Source organism: Zingiber officinale, chromosome 8B, assembly GCF_018446385.1.
Source record: "Zingiber officinale cultivar Zhangliang chromosome 8B, Zo_v1.1, whole genome shotgun sequence".
NCBI classification, from domain to species: Eukaryota; Viridiplantae; Streptophyta; class Magnoliopsida; order Zingiberales; family Zingiberaceae; genus Zingiber; species Zingiber officinale.
Window position 1 is genome coordinate 71506546 of NC_056001.1, and position 18688 is coordinate 71525233.

Below are 18688 nucleotides of genomic sequence, written 5' to 3' on the forward strand. Positions count from 1 at the left end.
GACGCCTTCCATGCTCTATTGAAGGCTGCTCATGCAAAGCTTATTCAACAACTGATATATAAGCTTCTAGCGTCCGATTGAGGTTCCGATTGCTCCGGCATACTGTTGTGACCCTACTACGATGTTGTTGAGCCCGACTATTACCGAGGAACCGACCGACACTGAGCCAAAAGCTAACAATCTTCGAAGGTGTTGGTTAACGAGCTGTAATTAAGTTTTAATTATTTACAATAGGACAAATGCAAGGTGTTACACTTATTTCATCTCTCTGTACTCGATTTTCTTTTCCAGAGGTATCGGAAGAAGTTTATAATGATTTATCCATCGATAGGTCCGCGAGACCTAGGTCTTGAAGTAAGAATCACCGAAGGCTCCGAACCAAGTAAAATCGCTCATGTTTTTCTTGAGTTCTTTATTTTCATTTTTTTCCCGCTGCTTATACTTTGATTTCAAAACTAAAAAAACGAGTTTTTAAAAATCACGTGATTCACCCCCCCTCCTTTTCTCACATGCGTCTCGATTCAACAATTAGAACTACTAACTTGATGTAAATATACTGAAACACCAAAGCTTTGTTTATTTTTTTTAATAAAGTTGAGTTCTTGGATATTTATTATGAATTCTAGAGTCTGTTTAATCATTTTTCATGGTCATTCAAAGAGATATGTCAAATTGAAAGAATCATGTCTAAAAGTCACTTATGTATGATGTATCTATAAATAGGTTGTATGGTCATTTTGTACCAAGTTTCAAATTGCATTAATTTCAATAATAACATTCTTTCTTCCATTTGTTCTTTCTTAAATTGAAGATCTTGAGCAAATGGGCTAATGGTAAATGAACAAAGAAGGAAAAACTGTGATGATTTGAGGTCTATTACCACAAGAGTGCAAGAAGAATCAATCTAATCACAACTAAGTTACAGTGCAAGAGTTACAAAATTAAGAAATGTGCATCTGTTTACATACATATTGTTGCAAATCTGTCATATCATTACAAAATTATGTCAATTAATGAAATTCAATGTTTTTACTTTGTGACAAAGACAAACCTGATAGAATCCAACAGAATTCCACATCAAACTTGTATTCATACCAACGATAGATAAGTTTGCAAAACGAACAAATTTTAAAAGGATGGATGGATAATGGTAAATGAGAGGGCTGAATGTATCCGAGCCACCGAAATACAACAGTCAGAAGTGTTTCTACATCAGAAACAAAAATGTTTCTGGTAATGATAATGCTGCCTTCCCATCAGCCTTGCTGGTAGATGCCATACTTTAAGATCTCCAAATGACAATTAGCATCTCCACAAAAATGTTTCTACATCAGAAAAGATTAGCATAAACAAAAAAGTCATGTTTACTAGCTACAAAACATATTGTGGGAACTATATATGCAAATGTATTGAAACTTTTGCCAACATCAAACCATGTAATCCCAACTATTTGGATTCAACTACATGGATCTTATCTCTCTATCCAAGTGTGTATAAGATATCATTGATAATATTCAAATCTCTTAAACTATGTCTAACTTTATCAGTTAGAATTTTCTTAGTCCCTCTCCCTTATACCTTCAACTTGATGAATGTTTGCCTACTAGTTGCAATTCAGTAAACATGTAATCAGAATGCTCCAACATGTAGCTTCAATTCATAACATGGCATTTTCTTATTCTCAGTTCTTATCGGATATTCCTTTTCCTTCTAGTTATGTGGTTTCTAAGTTACAAAAAAAAAAAAAAATAGTCCCATGACCTCACATTGTTACAGTGCCAACTCCAAGTCCTGGACAACCATGGCAAATGTCCTCAGTTTCTTAGATTCATAAAACAATTGCGAAGCAAAACAAAAGGTCACATCCGGTGGATTCGTCATCGGTTGCCTCATTATAAATCTAAAAACCATTTCACGCATGAGAACAGAAACGGATCGGGAAATGGAATCAAAGCAACATATTAAAGTAATAAATCAGAACAACTCCTATCTCAATTTAACCACGCACTCGATTTTAAACCGAAAAGGATCTAGAAACGGCGATGTAACGCGAAATCCTGAATCGGTGAAGAGATTGAAGAATGCAGTCCAACCAAATAACCTGATCTGGCCAGGAAAGATTCAAACCGCTGGATCAGCGCGCCAGAGAAGGGCAGATCAAGGGCGGGAGCAAGATGAAGTGAAGCAATAGTACCGATCTCGATCTGGCGCCGAACGCCGTCGAGGAGACGGGGGAGAGGAAGCTGCTCCTTTTCGTTGGGTTCGGTTTCTGTCCTCTTCTGTTGGAAGCGCCGGAGAATGAAGGACCCGAGGTGGGGCACGCCTCGTCTCGTCGAAGAAGAGCCGCCGATTAGAATGATCGAGAAGGATAGCGATGTGGCAAGGAGAAAGGCCCCACGGGGTTATCTCGGCTGGTAAAGGCGTGAAAGTTTGTCATTGAGAACATGGGTTCGAGTCCGCAGGATAACTGGAATTTATTTTCTATCCCTGTGCAAAAAAGTCTCGGCCCACTGCGTACTTGCCACCGAGCTACCGTGATTTACCTCCCTCGTTACCGTGATTTACTTCCCTCATAATGATCCTGGACAGGGTGCGGCGGGGGAGAAAGTAACGGACGGGAGGTTTTGTAACATTAAAAACTTTTTAGAAAAAATTCGTTACCATTCCCGATATTTTAATATCATATCACGCACATCAAGTGATGCACCTGCAGTTCGGCAAACTACATCACGCGTCCTGCGATTTCTTTTTAATCACGCGTCCCACGTAAATATTTAATTCCTCATCAGGATAAATTAAAAAAATTATTCTTAAAATTATCAACCAACTGAAAAAAAAAATTACAATGCACCGGATTCCAGTTAATCATTTAGATTAACTAGACTGACCGATTGCACGGTAACCTGAACTACTATTACAAATTTTCATCAATAAAAAATTAAATTAAATAAAAAATAAATAAATCTTCAACTGTGATTAAGTATTTACTGCCACGTGCAAAAAAAAAATTCACCTTACTTTAAACAAAATAACAATAAGCATGACGACAAACCACAAGTCACAACGAAACAAATTTAAATAACGGCCGCCTCCAACAACAAAACGGCGCAAAGTAGCGGAGTTACGATGGATTTAATTTAGAATATAGCGGGCAGCGGTTCGAGCGGGAAGAGATCGCCGATATCGTGGAAGTAATCGTTCTCTTCCCGCGCCGGCGAATGGTTCGCCCGGAAGTACTGGGCCGTCGTTGTACCATCCTCGAAGAGGCTCGGCTGCGTAGACTCCCATAGCCCTGAACCTGATAAATCGTTATATTACGGCACGTCGTCGAATGGTGTTGGTAGGAGCTCCGCCGGTGAGCACTCCGGCGCAAAGAAACCGTGGCCTTCTGCGAGGGTTTCTTTGTCGGAGCAGGAGGAGAATGGACGGAGAACTGAGGTCGGGGAGGAGAGGACGTGGGAGTCGTCGCCGGAGTCGTAGGCAGTGAAGGCGGAGGCGAGAATGGTCTCCTCTAGGGCAGCAGGGCGCGCCGCGGCGGCAGCAGGAAGAGGAGAAGTTAGTGGAGGCGCCGGGGCCGCGGAGTTGTATCGCGGCTGAGTCGTAGACCAAGGCAGCCTCCTCGGCGGTGTCGAAGGTGCCGAGCCACACGCGGACGCCGCGCGATGGGTCTCGGATCTCCGCCCCGTACTTCCCCCACGGCCGCCGTCGCACGCCTCGGAACTTGGTGCTCGCGCCGCCAATCCCGCGACGCTCATCACCCACCAGCTTCCTCCTCCTTCTCCCTCCCTTCTTCCTCTCCGCCTCCTGGCAGTACTCAAAAGCGACCTCCTTAACAACCCGACGGCCACCAGAGCAGCCACACTGCTCTTCGTCGCCGGAGGAGTCCGTGGCGTCTTGGTCGGTCCAAAAGACTCGCAAGGTGAGAACTTTCTTCATGGCCAGTCCTCTGTTTCCCCTTTCCGCAGTGCAGACCAAAGCAGGGTGGCGAAACCTTAACAAGAAGCCGCCAAGGCTACATCTTTAGCGAGGAACAAAGCAGAGCCACTATTAAAGAGGCGATTCCGCCTAGTTTTCACAGGGGAATAAAGGGCTAAAGATATCGTCAAAGCGAGAAAACACAGAATAAGAACAGTAAACAAAGGTAAAACCAGGGGAGTACGGTCGGCTACCAGAGTGAAGGGAAGGGAATCTTCGAATGGCGGAATGTCTGATGGAGGAGGAAGGAAACGAAAAGATGCGAACTTTCGCGGAAAGGCTGTGAGTGCTCTGCGAGGTGCAGCAGCAGGGCAGCCGATCCCGTTGCTTTATGATCCGTCTGCTGCGCTACTGCTATCTCCAGCAGAACAGAGCGAGAACAGAGAAGGGTTTGTTGGGGGAAGATAGAGGAGGGAGGGCACTGGGCAGGGCGACTGAGCAAGTGATTGAGGTTCTTTAATGGCGGAAGGTGTGTTTATGGAGCTCGAAACGTGCGCTGGAGTATTTAGTGTGAAATTAAGAGGAAAGCTCGCATTAATTTCTCCGGTTTATCTGTTGCAAAAATGCTGTAACCTTAGCGCCTCTAAGACGGCCCATGTGGCCCATATATTTTGGAACGGAATAAATTAAAAGGACTATTTAATTTTAACCGAGCGAAGCAGATAATCTGAAATAATATTTATATTTGTCGGAAATTAAATCATACCTCTTTGATATCAACTTGGCTACACCGGCGAGAGCAATTTCTCCGGTTTCTCGTTGCAGCTGTAGTAGAACAAAACTAGAACTCCGTTTTAATTTGGTAATAATATTTGAGTACCCGTTTAATTTACTCTTTTGTGTTTAATAACTCTTAATTAGAGAAAATTTCCCTTTCGCCCTCTACTTTTTTTTTAAGTACTCCAATTTATAATTCAATATTCGGTAAATAATTTTTTTCCCTATGCATCGACTTTGTGTCAAATAGACCATTATCCAAATTATAACGTTCCTCTATTATTTTTTCTTCTACCATTCAAATTATCAAATATTTTAAAAAAATTAATATCAATTGAGTTATTAGTGTACTTATCCTCCCTGAGAACTTCGACAATTGAATCATCAGTGAGTTGACTTGAATACCAACTTAATCACTAATCATCTAGTGACAATGAGGATTGATGGAGATATGTTGGAGCTAAGATAAAAGAAGACCAAAGAAAGAAGGTTAGAATGACGATCAAGGTTCCTCGACGTAACCACTCCGACGCTCAAGTATTATCTTTTGATGGTGGTGGAAGAAGCAGAAATGAAAAAGAGCAATCTTAAAGTTTTGATACATATGTGCGTACCCCTAACCATTGAAGGAGGCAGGCCCGACTTAAGGTAATGACCTATGCCTAAGGTCCCTATAAAATTGGGATCCATTATGAAACCACAAGCCCATAAGGCAAGTAAACATATAGAGCGCAAGTACCACCTGATACGAGACATCGTCAAGCGAGGAGAAGTTGTCGTCGCCAAGATAGCATCAGCAGATAACCTGACAGATCTTTTCACTAAGGTCCTTCCGGCGAAAGCTTTTGATCGGCATGTGGAGGGGATGGGAATCATATGTATGGCAACAGATATGGCAGCTTAGACTTTTAGTATAAGTGGGAGATTGTTGGAGTGTATACTTAAAAGTTTAGTTTTTGTACACATTTATTTTGAAATAAAGAATCACATTGGTCAAATGTTTACATTTATTTGTTAAATGTAATTGTTCAATTAATTTATATAGTAGATAACATGGAGTGTGGAGTCACACTTAGAAGATCATATTATCGATTCTCTATAAATTATAAACAGTTACTCACGACTAAGATGGAAAGGAACAATCGTAGTGTAATTAAGTATTAGTTTATCTTGACTAATAAATTACACTGATACACTTTAAGTGTATTGAGTAGGATCATTTAGGTAAGTTCTTTTTGTACTGACTTAGTAAAAGAACTAGACCTTAGTTATTGTGGAAGTGTGTGCTCTTAATCCTAATATAATAACAAGCATGTATATTTAATATTTATTTCTTTGACTTATCAAAGGGTGAGATTTAGCTCGATAAATCAATATGTCCGATAAGTTGGGAAATGATATTACTTATAGTATGTGTTGTTGATTATAGAAGGAATCTGTGTCCTAGTTATCTAGGTTGAGAATGTCCCCAAGAGGAGCTCATAAGGATTGCCATGTTAAACCCTGCAGGTGGACCTAGTCCAACATGACAATAAAGTTGAATGGTACTACTCTCGGAGCTAGATATTAATTAAATAAGTTGTCAGTAACTCACTTAATTAGTGGACATTCGTAATCTTAAACACAGGGAGACTAATACACTCATGATAAGAAGGAGCCCATAATGTAATTTGGGATTGATGCGGTAGTGCGGTAATAACTCTCTAGTGGAATGAGTTATTATCGATGAACTTGAGTTGTGTGTTCGGGGCGAGCACGGGATATTCAAGCTCATCGGAAGGTCAAAACCAATTTCTCCTCTAGGTCCCTGTTGTAGCCTCAATAAAGCCTCAAGTCCATCCAAAGAAAAGTCTATCTTGGTGTCCAAGAAGGGGCCGGTTCATTGCTTGGTGACCAAGCAATGGTCGGCCACATATTCTCTAGAAATGGCCGGCCCTTGCCTTGGGCAAGGGGACCGGTCGCAATATTTAAATTAGGAAGGTTGTTTTTGAATTTTTAAATTTCCTCAGATATTTACAATTTGTAAAAAGAGATATTTTAAAAATTTATAAAATTTTCCTAATTTAAATTAGGCCACAAGGTTTTAAAAGAGAGTTGTAAAATTTATAAAACTTTCTTTTAAAAAGAAATATTATTAGAGATGTTTTAAATTTTAAAACTTGGTTTTAAATTTTAAAACTTTCCTTTTAATATCCACATTAGAAAAAAAGAGAGAGTTTGTAAAATTTTATTAGAAGTTTTCTTCTTTTAAAATTTTATAAATTTTTTTTTTCTTTCTTTCCCTTTTAATAAGTGGCCGGCCACCTTGCTTAGTGCCCAAGCAAGGGGCCGCTCAAATAATTAAACATCAACAAATAGTTGTTTAATTAATAAATCAATCTAGGATTGATTAATTAAAAGGAAAGATAAAAAAAGGAAATATGAATGAGTCTAATTTTTTATAAAACTCTTTCCATAATTTTTCGTTGGGAAACTAATATAAAAAGGGGGGAAGGGGAGGCCTTGAAAAACATAACAATTGATATTGTGTTGTTGGAGATCATCAAGTGGTCGGCCCCTCTCCCTCTCTTCCCTTTGCTCTCTTTTACTCCTTTGTGGTGGTGGTGGCTGAATTCTAGAGAAGGAGGAGAAGCTTTCCGGGTGGTGTTCGTCTTGGAGGATCGTCGCCCACACGACGTCCAAGAGGAGGCGAGGGATACGGCAGAAGATCTCGAGGTTTTTAGCATACAAGGAAGAGGTATAACTAGTATTTAATTTCCGCATCATACTAGTTAATTTTTCTTTGTATAAATACCAAATACAAGAGGCATTCGATTCTTGTTTTTCGAATTTAATTTCGATGTTGTGTTCTTTTTCTTTTTTCCTTGTGATTTGATTGTTCCTTTTGGTTAACCTAGAGTTATATAAGGAAATTAAATATTAACTTTCCTTAAAAGGCTTTGTCTAGTCGGTGGTGGTTGCTCCCATATCCAAGAAGGCCAAGTGCCTCGCCATGCAGTACTGGAAGCCAATTTTGGAAACTAATATTTAATTGAATTTATAACCTAGGTGATTTGGATCAAACGTGTTAAGTTCCGCAGGAGATCCAAATCTAAACCTAAAAGAACATATAAGTTAAACTTGGAATCAAACGTGTTAAGTTCCGCAGGAGATACAAGTTTAACTTAAAAGAACACATGGTAGCTAGGAAAGGTTCAGATTACGTACAAAATTTTTGTACAGTGGAGCCATTGGGTTTTCCGAGTAGCGACCAACATAACCTTACTTAAATTTTTATAAGTCAAACTACTCCCTCTTTTTCCAACTTTAGCTATATTTTTATATTAAAACATCTTATCAAATTTATAATATCCTGTTAGGATCCTTCAAAATTCAATATTTTCAACTAAAGTATTTGCAAAATACTTAGCTCTCTATAGCTTTCTACAAATATTTTAGCAAATACTTTTAAACTTAGTCAATTTTTGAGAAAAATTTTCAAATATATCAAAATTTTCAAACTTTCAAAGCAAAAATAATCTTTCAAATTTTATTCAAAATTGAGCTGAGTAAACTCTACTAAACTCTATTTTTCACTTAGCAAAAATTATCCCCAAATTAAACTCTATTAATTATGAAAAGCTAAGTGTTTTCCAAACATTTTTATCCCCAAATTATCTCTCTGATTATCAAATCTTTTTGAAAAGTTGGTATTTTCTCAAACATATTTTTGATAAATGGCAAAGGGGGAGAATAGGAAAATTCAATGAAAATTTAAAGGCTATTCAAAGAAAATTTTTGTTAAGGGGGAGGATCAATTAAGGGGAGCTTTAATGTACTTACGTTTTATTTATGCGTATTCTTATTGCATTTTTCTTAACTTTGAATTTCGGTTGCCATAATCAAAAAGGGGGAGATTGTTGGTGCGGTAAGCATCCGACGATCGAACTCAAGTTTTGATAATGGAAAATGGATTCAAAGTTAAGTTTAATTGTTATCTAATGTGTATGATTGAGTGTCTCGGGAAAGTCCTAGCTGCGGTTAGGCAAGGGAGAAACCCTAGGGGGTGGTAACCCTAGGTCATAGGGAGTGGTGACCCTATGCGGAAAGTCTTGGCAGGTCGAGTGCTTCAGGCAAAAGTCCTAGGGGGTGGTAACCCTAGGTGGAAAGTCCTGGTGTCGCGAACCAGGTGGAAGACTGGAAGGGTCAGGAAGTGGGCGTCCAGCAGAGTAGGTGAGGACGCGTTCCCCATAGAGGGAACAATAGGCGTCGGGTCGACCTAGGGTTTCCGGTCGAAAACCCGAAGTCAGACCCGGACAGTCCGAAGACTGTCAGTTTATTCATTTATATATTCCATTGTGTTCTAACTCTGTTTTGCAGGTAACTAATATTTTTATGCAGAGTTAGAAGTGACCGGGATCGGTCGACCAAACCTTGGGATCAGTCGACCGAACCCGCAAATCAGCAGATCGGATCTCCAGAGGTTGGACCGGGCTCGACCAGGGGATCGGTCGACCGAACCTAGGTTGGGTGTAGACTAGATCAGGCTGACTGGGCTGAGTCAGAAGAGCTCATCGGTCGACCGAACCTTTTATCGGTCGACCGGACCTTTTATCGGTCGACCGGACCTCGGATGGAGTTTGATCGGATCGAAGTGGAGCGAGAAGATCGGGCGGATCAGATAGGAGGGATCGCCTGATCGGTCGACCGAACCTTGGGATCGGTCGATCGATCCGCGTTGGGTCAAACTTGATCCCGAAGCTTGGGGATCTGGATTAGACTTTGCAGAGCTATAAAAGGAGGTCTCGAGGTGTAGCTTGAATATAACTCTCGAACAAAAGATCTCTTGTGCTCTAGTGTGCTGCTCCGTACACTTCAACAACGCCCTGCTCTGACAATCAGCGACCACTCTTTATATATTATATTTTTCGGTATAATCTTTCTTTTTAAGCTCATACTTGTTCTCATCTACTTGTAAAAATTTGCGCTATATAGTTGTTACCCACCGAAAGCGGTCAACGACCATGGGCCTTCGAGTAGGAGTCGAGATAGGCTCCGAACGAAGTAACTTCTCGTGTCTTCTGTGTTTGTGTTATTTTGTTTCCGTTGCATTTATTTTTACCATTCCGAAATCGATTGTGAAAGTCACGAGCGCTATTCACCCCCCCCCCCCCCCTAGTACTTTTGATCCAACATTAAGATCAAAGAAAAGTATATTAAAAGAGAAAAAAAATTAATTAAATATTACCTTAGCACAAGCATATTTATTAGAAGATTATGACAAACCGAAAATTAAAAATATAAAATTAAAAGAGGAAATAGAAAAGTTGAAAGAACAAATAACATTATTGAAAAAGAATGATGCAGGTACAAATTCTTTACCAAGTTTAAATTTTAGAAATTATAAAGGGTTAAATTGGTATATTAGAAATCATAGGGGTCAAATTAAAAAAATACCTAAAAATCATATTCCAAGGAAATTTATGATAAATCCAATAGGTAATAACTTATATTAAGTTCCCAAATCATGCTTAATATGATTAAATTAATTTTTCATTTTTGATGCATGCTTAAATTTATTTAGTTTAATTTTAGCATTATTTAGTAAAATTAATTATTTCATGAACATTCTTTTAATATTTTCTAATTATTTTTTTTGTAATAATGAATCATATTTTCTATTAGAGTAAAAATTTTCAAGATTTTTTGATAATTAAATAATTTTTTTTATGAATTCTCAATCAAAAAAGAAAATTTTAAAATTTAAAATTTAAAATTTTTTAGAGATTAATTTTGAAAACCTTGATTTTTTTTTGGCTAAATGTTGTTATATTTTGAATTATTAGAAAAATCAGCTAAATTTTTAGGACTCAAAAACTATTTTTAAAATGCTAGTTTCAAAAATCATTCTATCTGTTTAAAAACATTTTTATTATTAAAATAAAAATATTCTATGCTTGGAATTTTTATCATGTTTCAAATGATTATGATTATTATTGATAAAATTTTTAAGATTTTTTTGACACTTTAAAATAATTTTTAAATTATTTTTCCAAAACTTTGGATTAATTGATTAAAAATTATTCCTTTTAAAATTTAATTTTGGTAAAAAGGCATATAAATGATAATTCTAGTTACAACCCCTAGAAAAAGTTCCAATATTTTTCTAACTTTTCTCATATTTTTTTCTTAATATCTTTTTTTATGTGATCAAAGAAGGAAAAAATTAGACTTAAGTTAAAGGGGAGGTATAACTAATATTTTTTCTTAAATTTATTACAAATTTACCACTTGTAATAATTACATATTTCTTTGTTTAATTTGTTTATTTGTTTTAAATCTTAATTTAACTTAAGTTGATATACATCAAAAAGAAGGAGATTGTAAGTATTCCGGATGAATTTTGATGTGATCAACAAAGTTAAGTTAGACTCTATGGTTTGATGTCTTGTGTCTAAGTGTGTAGAGACTTAGGAGTTAGCTAGAAGAATGACAAGGGAAGCGAGTCGATGTGCTTGGTGCATCCGAAGGACGAGGTGTTGCGGAAGAGTGCACCGACGGATGAGAAGGACACGCGCGACACTACCGAGGGACAACAAGCCGGGAGGAAGACTGCTCGAGGAGAAGCCCAGAATTGGGTTCGGGTGAACTCAACTCTGGACAGCCGAAAGATCACCCAAGCTATCGAACAAGTCAACCTCAATTGATTGTGTCAAAGCACCTGGACTCCAGGTGCCCGGAATGTCCTCGCCATGTCAATGAGTCATTATAGCGAGGATCAGACTGGAGTCCACATCAACAAGGTTTCAGGTGCCCGGACCAGGTCCAAGCGCTCAAAAAGTGATAACTTCGTTAATGAAGAGTCGTTACAAAGTGGATTGAGGAAACCATGTCCAGGCACTTGGGAGCTACCACGTCAGCCAACTGATATCTTCGACCAATATGCTATATATAGAGCCCTAGTCTTCGAAATTCAACACAATACTCTGTATTTCATCTTCTGTACTTCGTTCTAAGTTTTCAACGCTTGTAAGAGGCTACTCCGCCTCTGTCAAAGGAGATCTTAGTGGAGCTTTCATCGTCTTGGATTACAATCTTGTTGATTATAAATCAAGTAAAATTCGGAGTCCTCTCTTACTTTCTTTTATGTTTATTTTTATTAACTAATGAATGTTGTCCTTGAGAAGTTTAGAAGCAAGAGAAATTTGAATTCTGATTTGCAGGCTATGTTATGTTTGAGAGATATTCTAAGGCAATCTCCTTATGATTTGTACTATTTATTTCGGTAAATAAAGATTCACTATTTGAGTCCACTTTACTTATGTGTTTAAATGGTCTTAAACTCATTTATTGAATGTCTACAATACGATTCATAGCATAAGAGAACTTGTGATTGAATCACAACTAGTGAGTGTCTCTACATGTGTAATTATGGAATTATTAAAATATTCCTTAGACAATGAATAGATGTATTCAGACATCATCAATTATGTGAGATTAGCATGGGTTATACTCCTTGGTCTAATTAAACAGTTGTTACTCACTAGCTGGAGACACTGGGATGTCGAAAGTGAAACATGGATACTAGTTATAGTAACTAGTTTATTGGAGTGATTTGCTATGAGACTTCATATAGTTCTCTACATACATGGATATGTCTATAAAGTTCTTATTACAGCTTAAGTGCATGTTTCCTTCGACTTGAGGTATTCAAGTCACCTTGGTCATAAAGGCTTATACTTTGATATCTTAAGCGAAATATCTCCTTGAAGATGTGAACCCAAGATAATTGAGTATAAGTCAAAGTGTCCAAAGGTGTTTGATTAGTCCACAGAGGATTTATCACTCCTTGCGAGGAGATGAATACCTATAGCCACTTGTCAGGATTGTTACTCAAAGTCTTTGCAAAGCGTCACATGTTAAGAATATGAAACTCTTAGACACATGTAGGAGTAATTTAAATCCACAGGATGAGAAAGTTTTACTTGAACTAGGTGTGGCATAGTCAATCTAGTGGGAACAAACAAATAGACCATGTCCTGAACCAAATAGGTATAAGACGAGTGAAAGGAACAAGGCATGATTCACTATAGCTGTTGAAAGTTTCAGAACTAGTTCTGGAATCAACTATAATTCTTTAATTAATTGGAGATTATGATATACTACTAGATGTCACTCATGATCGATTCATAATTAAGTAGTTAATTATGGATGACCAATATAAATTGGAAACCTATTGGATCACATGCACTATGAGTATCTAAAAGATAAAATAAGTTTGAGAATTTAATTTTCAGATCAATAGATAAGATGTTTGGTTGGACCAGACGAAGGAAAAATATGGAAGATATTTTGTCGAAATAGAAGTGTGGATGGGCCACATCCCTTATGGAAGTGCTAGACTCTATTTGTTTAGTAATGAATCAAATTGGTTTGGTTTAAACTAAGTTGGTTTGTTTGTGAACCAAACCAAGAGGTTATTGGGCCAAATTTTGGTTAATAAATTTGGGTTGGGTTTAGAATTTTTAATCCAACTCATTAAGAGAAACTATATATTGATATGGAAGGGAGAAGATTAATAATCAATTCATTATTTGTGAGTTTAGATTTTTGGAAACCTAGCCTCCCTCTCGCTCCTCTCCTCTCTTTGTCGCGCTCACCAAAAGCCAAGGAAGAAGTTTTTCTTCCTCAAGCTTTCGCTTCTTCTTCCTTCTCTTGGATTACATTGCCTCCATGCTTGGCTAATACCAATCGAAGCTGAACCTTATTGCTCACCGAAGTTGTTTTGAAGAACTCAGCGTGTATACGAATAGAGGAGAAGTTCGTGGATGTCGCTAAAGTTGATGCCCTTTTTCATACGCATCATCCGTAAGGTACACATAGAATAATTATTATTCCTAAATTTTTTATTTTACAATTATGTCTACGTGATTGTATCCTACACGTGTGTGGTGTGTATATTATACTAAAATAGTTTTATTATCATATTTTTACTTCTGCTGCATATTTTGCGAAACGTGTTAAGCATACCCCAGTAGTGGTATCAAAGCCCGATCATATTTCCATATAATCCTAAAAATCTATTTTACAAATTGTAGTATTCATAGTTTTATTCTTTTGGGTATTAGGGAAATACGGAGGTGAAAAATTGTTTCCTGATCCAAGATTGGAATCATCACAGAATTGATCTTAATCAATTGATATGTTTATCAATCGATTAGCATCTGTTTCAATCGATTAGTAGTTCAAAATTCATGACAAAAGATTCTCTTAATCAATTGAAAACTGTTCTCAATCGATTTAAGATCGTCAATTGATCGATTGGCCAATCGATTCAATTGAAGTCAATCAATTAGAAAAGGTTGTCAATCGATTAACGATGAAAAATCTTGAACAGAGACCTTTGAATCAATTGGCTGATCGATTCAATTGATTCCAATTGATTGACAAAAGTTATCAATCAATTGGCGAAAGTCGTCAATCAATTGAATAGCCAAAAATGTGAACAGAGGACTTCATAATCAATTGAGCATCTGAATTGATTACCGAATCGATTAAGAGCTCTAAAATCGCATACAGAAAGTTTCTTAATCGATTGTTGAATCGATTAAGCATCTCAATCGATTACTGAATTGATTGAAAATTCTGTATTCACAAATAGAAAGTCTCGTAATCGATTATCCAATCGATTAAGGCCCTGAATTGATTACCGAATTGATTAAGGGTTATTTTGTTCGAACGATAAAGGGCTGTAATCGATCACTTAATCAATTAAGAACCTTTCAATCGATCAATGACTTGAACCAATCGATTGGCACAACCTGGATCGATCCCAAAAATTCTAATTTTAGAAATTCTAAAATAATTAAGGAAATTGCAATTAGGGAAATTATTTCTTAATTAGATTTACTTAATTAAAAATTATTTCCTTAACATAAATATGTGGTTAGATTTGAGAATTTGTTTCCTAATCTAAATTAAGGAATTTTGGTTCATGGAAATCAAATCCTTAAACATATTTTATATTATGATAACTATAAATTTGTTAATGCCATGTTATATCATATGTCATATAGATACATTAATTAATTATAATTTTATGTCATAATTAGATGTAATTATGTCATGCGTGCATGATGTCATGTCATCATATTTTCCATGTGTGTGATGTCATATAGATAGATTATATACATGATGAACATTAGACCTAAATCTCTTACAAAATATGAAAACTTACACCTTCTGTCAATATGGTAAGACCCAAAGTTTAATTGAGATACGATCTCAATTATTTGATTTATTGTGTCAAAGCTAAGCTCAACCAGAAATTAAACAGGTTCAAACCATTGAGATACGATCTCATGATTAACAGGTTGGTTTTAACTTAAAGCGTTGATTTGTTGTGCCAAAGTCAAAGTCAATGTGGATAGAGATGAAGTTGGGTGATATGCATCTGATGTATACTTGTTAATGTGTTAGTAACTTGATGCTTATGCAAATATCATTGGTTGATAGTATAATGTGATAGTTGCATATACACGATATATAATCGGTATATTTGATACCTACCACTATAGCTAAGAATGACTTGTTGTGCCAAAACTAAGTTTGTTCTTATCTGAAGTAGATATCAACCTACTTGGAGAAATCATACCATCTCCCGAATTCATAAGTAAGAGCTCTTGAATTCGATAAATAAGGAGAAATTTTATTATATGCAAATTGTTTACATAGTAAAATCATCTCTCTCATATATTCTCATTTTTTGTATTTCTAGGTTAATCATTTAATTATGATGTCTTTGAATTTACATTCATTAATGGACTCAAACAAAATAATTGGGCCGAACTTCTTTGATTGGTTTCGAAACATGAGAATTGTTCTCAAGTCTGAGAAACTAGTATATATCCTTGAAAATACACTTTCTATAAATATAGCAGATGATGCAACACCAAACCAAATATTGGTCTTTGAAAAGCAAATGGTTGATTCTGAGCTTGCAAGTTGCATCATGCTAGCCTCGATGTCTTCTAAACTACAAAAATAACATGAGTATATGGATGTTTATAAAATTATTTTTCATTTATGTCAGCTATTTGATGAGCAAGCTAGATCCGAATAGTTCGAGATTACCAAGCTACTCTTTTGCTCCAAGATATAGGAGGGTTCACCTGTGGTACAATTTGTACTAAAGATGAATGACTACAGTGAGCATTTGAGATCACTTGGATTTCTATTGGATCATGAACCTGTGGTACAATTTGTAATTTTGCACAGTTTACCCACTAGCTATTCACAGTTTGTGATGAACTACCGAATGAACCTTTTTGAATCCATAATTTTAGAGTTGATCAATATGCTCAAAAATGTAAAACCTTCTGTAAAGAAAGAACAGAAGACATTGATGTTAGTAGACTCCTCAAAGAAAGGTTCTAAGAGAAAACTAAAGCATCATGCCACTGGGAAAAAGAAAAAAAGCTAAGACAATAGAATCAGCAACAAAGGGTCTATGACATCATTGTGCAAAGATGAGACACTAGTGAAGAAATTGTAAGATTTATCTTGAGTCCGTAAAGAAGAAGGCATCTGATGCCCCATCTGCTTTAAATATTTTTGTTATTGATTGTCAAGCTATTTCCTCTGACACTTACATATTGGATACCGAGTGTGGCTCACATATGTGTAATGACATTCAGGGGCTAAGGAATGACAGAAGACTCATTAAGAGAGAAACAAAACTGCGAGTTGGCAATAGAGCAAAGGTTGCTATTGTCATCCGAATATATTTGTTGAAGCTTCCTAGTGAACTTGTCTTAAAACAAGATAATTGTTATTTCATTCTTGTATTAATAAAAAATATTATTTTTATTTCTTGTTTAAATATAAAATATTTTCATTTGACTTTTAGAAACAATTATTGTTATATAACTTTGAATGGTGTTCTTTACAATACGAGAATTTTATGCAATGATATCTACATGTTAGATATATCTAGCGATGTATTCAATATCAAAACGAGCAACAAACGTGCTCGAAAAGATGATCAAATAACCTCCTACTTGTGGCATTATCACCTGGGCCATATAAACTAGAAATGCATATCCGAATTGCAAAGACTTGTAATTCTAGATCATTTGAATTAGATTCGTTTGATACATGTGATTTATGTTTAAAAGGTAAGATGATAAAGTTATCTTTTATTGGAAAGGGTGAACTAGCCAAAGAGTTACTTGGTCTCATGCATACCGATGTATGTGGATCAATGACAACTCAAGCACTAAGAGGTTATAGCTACTCATTACCTTTATCGATGATTATTCACGATTTGGTTATGAATATCTTATGAAACACAAGTCTGAAGCCTTTGAAAAATTTAAAGAATTCAGAAATGAGTAGAGAAACAACTTGGTAAAAGTATTAAGATACTTCAATCTGATCGAGGTGGTCAATACTTAAGCTAAGAGTTTCAAGATTATTTAAGATATAATGGAATATTATCTCAATGGACTCTGCCTTATATGTCATAACATAATGATGTATCTGAAAGGTGAAACGAACATTATAGGACATGGTTAGGTTAATGATGAATCATACAAGTCTTCCCAAATCCTTTTGGGGTTACGCACACGGGACAACTCTTTACTTGCTAAATAAAGTCTCAACTAAGCAATCTCTATTACTCTATATTTTATATGGGCTAGTAAGAAACCTCATCTATCTCATTTGAAGATATGAAATTGTCCTGCTTATGTGAAGAGGACTGTGTCAGACAGGCTAGATGTTAAGTCTAATAAGTGTCTATTTGTTGGTTACCCTAAGGAAACAAAGGATTACCAATTTTATAATCCCTTAGAATAAAAAATGTTTATTTCAAGGCATGCGGCATTCCTAGAGAAAGGGTTTCTTTTATAGGAAACAAGTGGGAGTATGGTCGAACTTGATGAAGTTCAAGAGACTCCAATAAACATTGAAGAGATGTCTGATCAAGAACCACAACCAATTACTCATAATGATGAACCATTGGTTGAACCTATGGTAACACAACTTCATCATAGATCTTGTAGGACACGCAATATTCCTGAAAAATATAGATCTCTCATAAGTGAATCAAATGATGTATTACTTATTGGGGATGAGGAACCTACTAATTATGAAAAACTAGTTCTGAAAAGTTTAGAACAGGATAAGTGACTTACAATCATGAAGTTAGAAATGAATTCCATGTATGAAACCATGTTTGAAACTTGGTGGATCCACCTAAAGACATTACTCCTATTGGGTGCAAGTGGATTTTCAAGAAGAAAATTGACATGGATAGTAATGTAATTACCTATAAAGCAAGATTGGTGGCAAAGAGCTATCGTCAAAGACAAGAGATTGACTACGATAAAACCTTCTTAGTAGTAGCTATACTTAAATCCATTCAGATACTCTTGGTCATATCAATTCATTATGATTATGAGATATGACAGATGAATACAAAAGCAGCTTTCCTTAATAGAAACCTACTTGAGGACGTATATATGATATAACCTGAGGTTTCACATCTACTGATAGAAGTAAAGTATGAAAGCTTCAACAGTCTATTTATAGACTAAAGTAAGCATCCAGGAGTTGAAATATCCATTTTGATGAAGTAATCAAAGAATTTGGTTTCTCACAAAATCCTGACAAACCTTGTGCATACCAAAAGGTTAGTGGGAAGGTAGTTGTATTCTTAATATTATATATTGATGATATATTACTCATAGAAAATAACGTGCCAGTTTTATAGTCAGTTAAAGTTTGGTTGTCCAAGATATTCTTTATAAAAGATATGGGAGAAGCAACTTACATCTTTGGGATGAAGATCTATAGAGATAGATTGAAAAGGGTGCTTGGTCTTTCACAGTCTACATATATAGATAGAGTGCTAAAATAGTTTAGCATGTCTGAATCCAAGAAAGATTTCATACTCATAAAGCATTGAATTCACCTTTCAAACTCTATGTATCCACGCACAGAAGATGAAAGGATT

The 18688-nt window shown here is 36.2% G+C and overlaps 1 long non-coding RNA gene and 1 pseudogene across 1 annotated transcript; both read right to left on the reverse strand.

Annotated features, from left to right (window-relative positions):
• Positions 1-846: 846 nt before the first annotated feature.
• Positions 847-2370, reverse strand: LOC122015891. Its single transcript, XR_006120992.1, has 2 exons — positions 2102-2370; positions 847-1325 (listed from the first exon to the last, which is right to left on the reverse strand). It is a non-coding gene; the product is annotated as an uncharacterized LOC122015891 (long non-coding RNA).
• Positions 2371-3112: 742 nt separating this feature from the next.
• Positions 3113-4067, reverse strand: LOC122013352 (annotated as a pseudogene).
• Positions 4068-18688: the final 14621 nt, after the last annotated feature.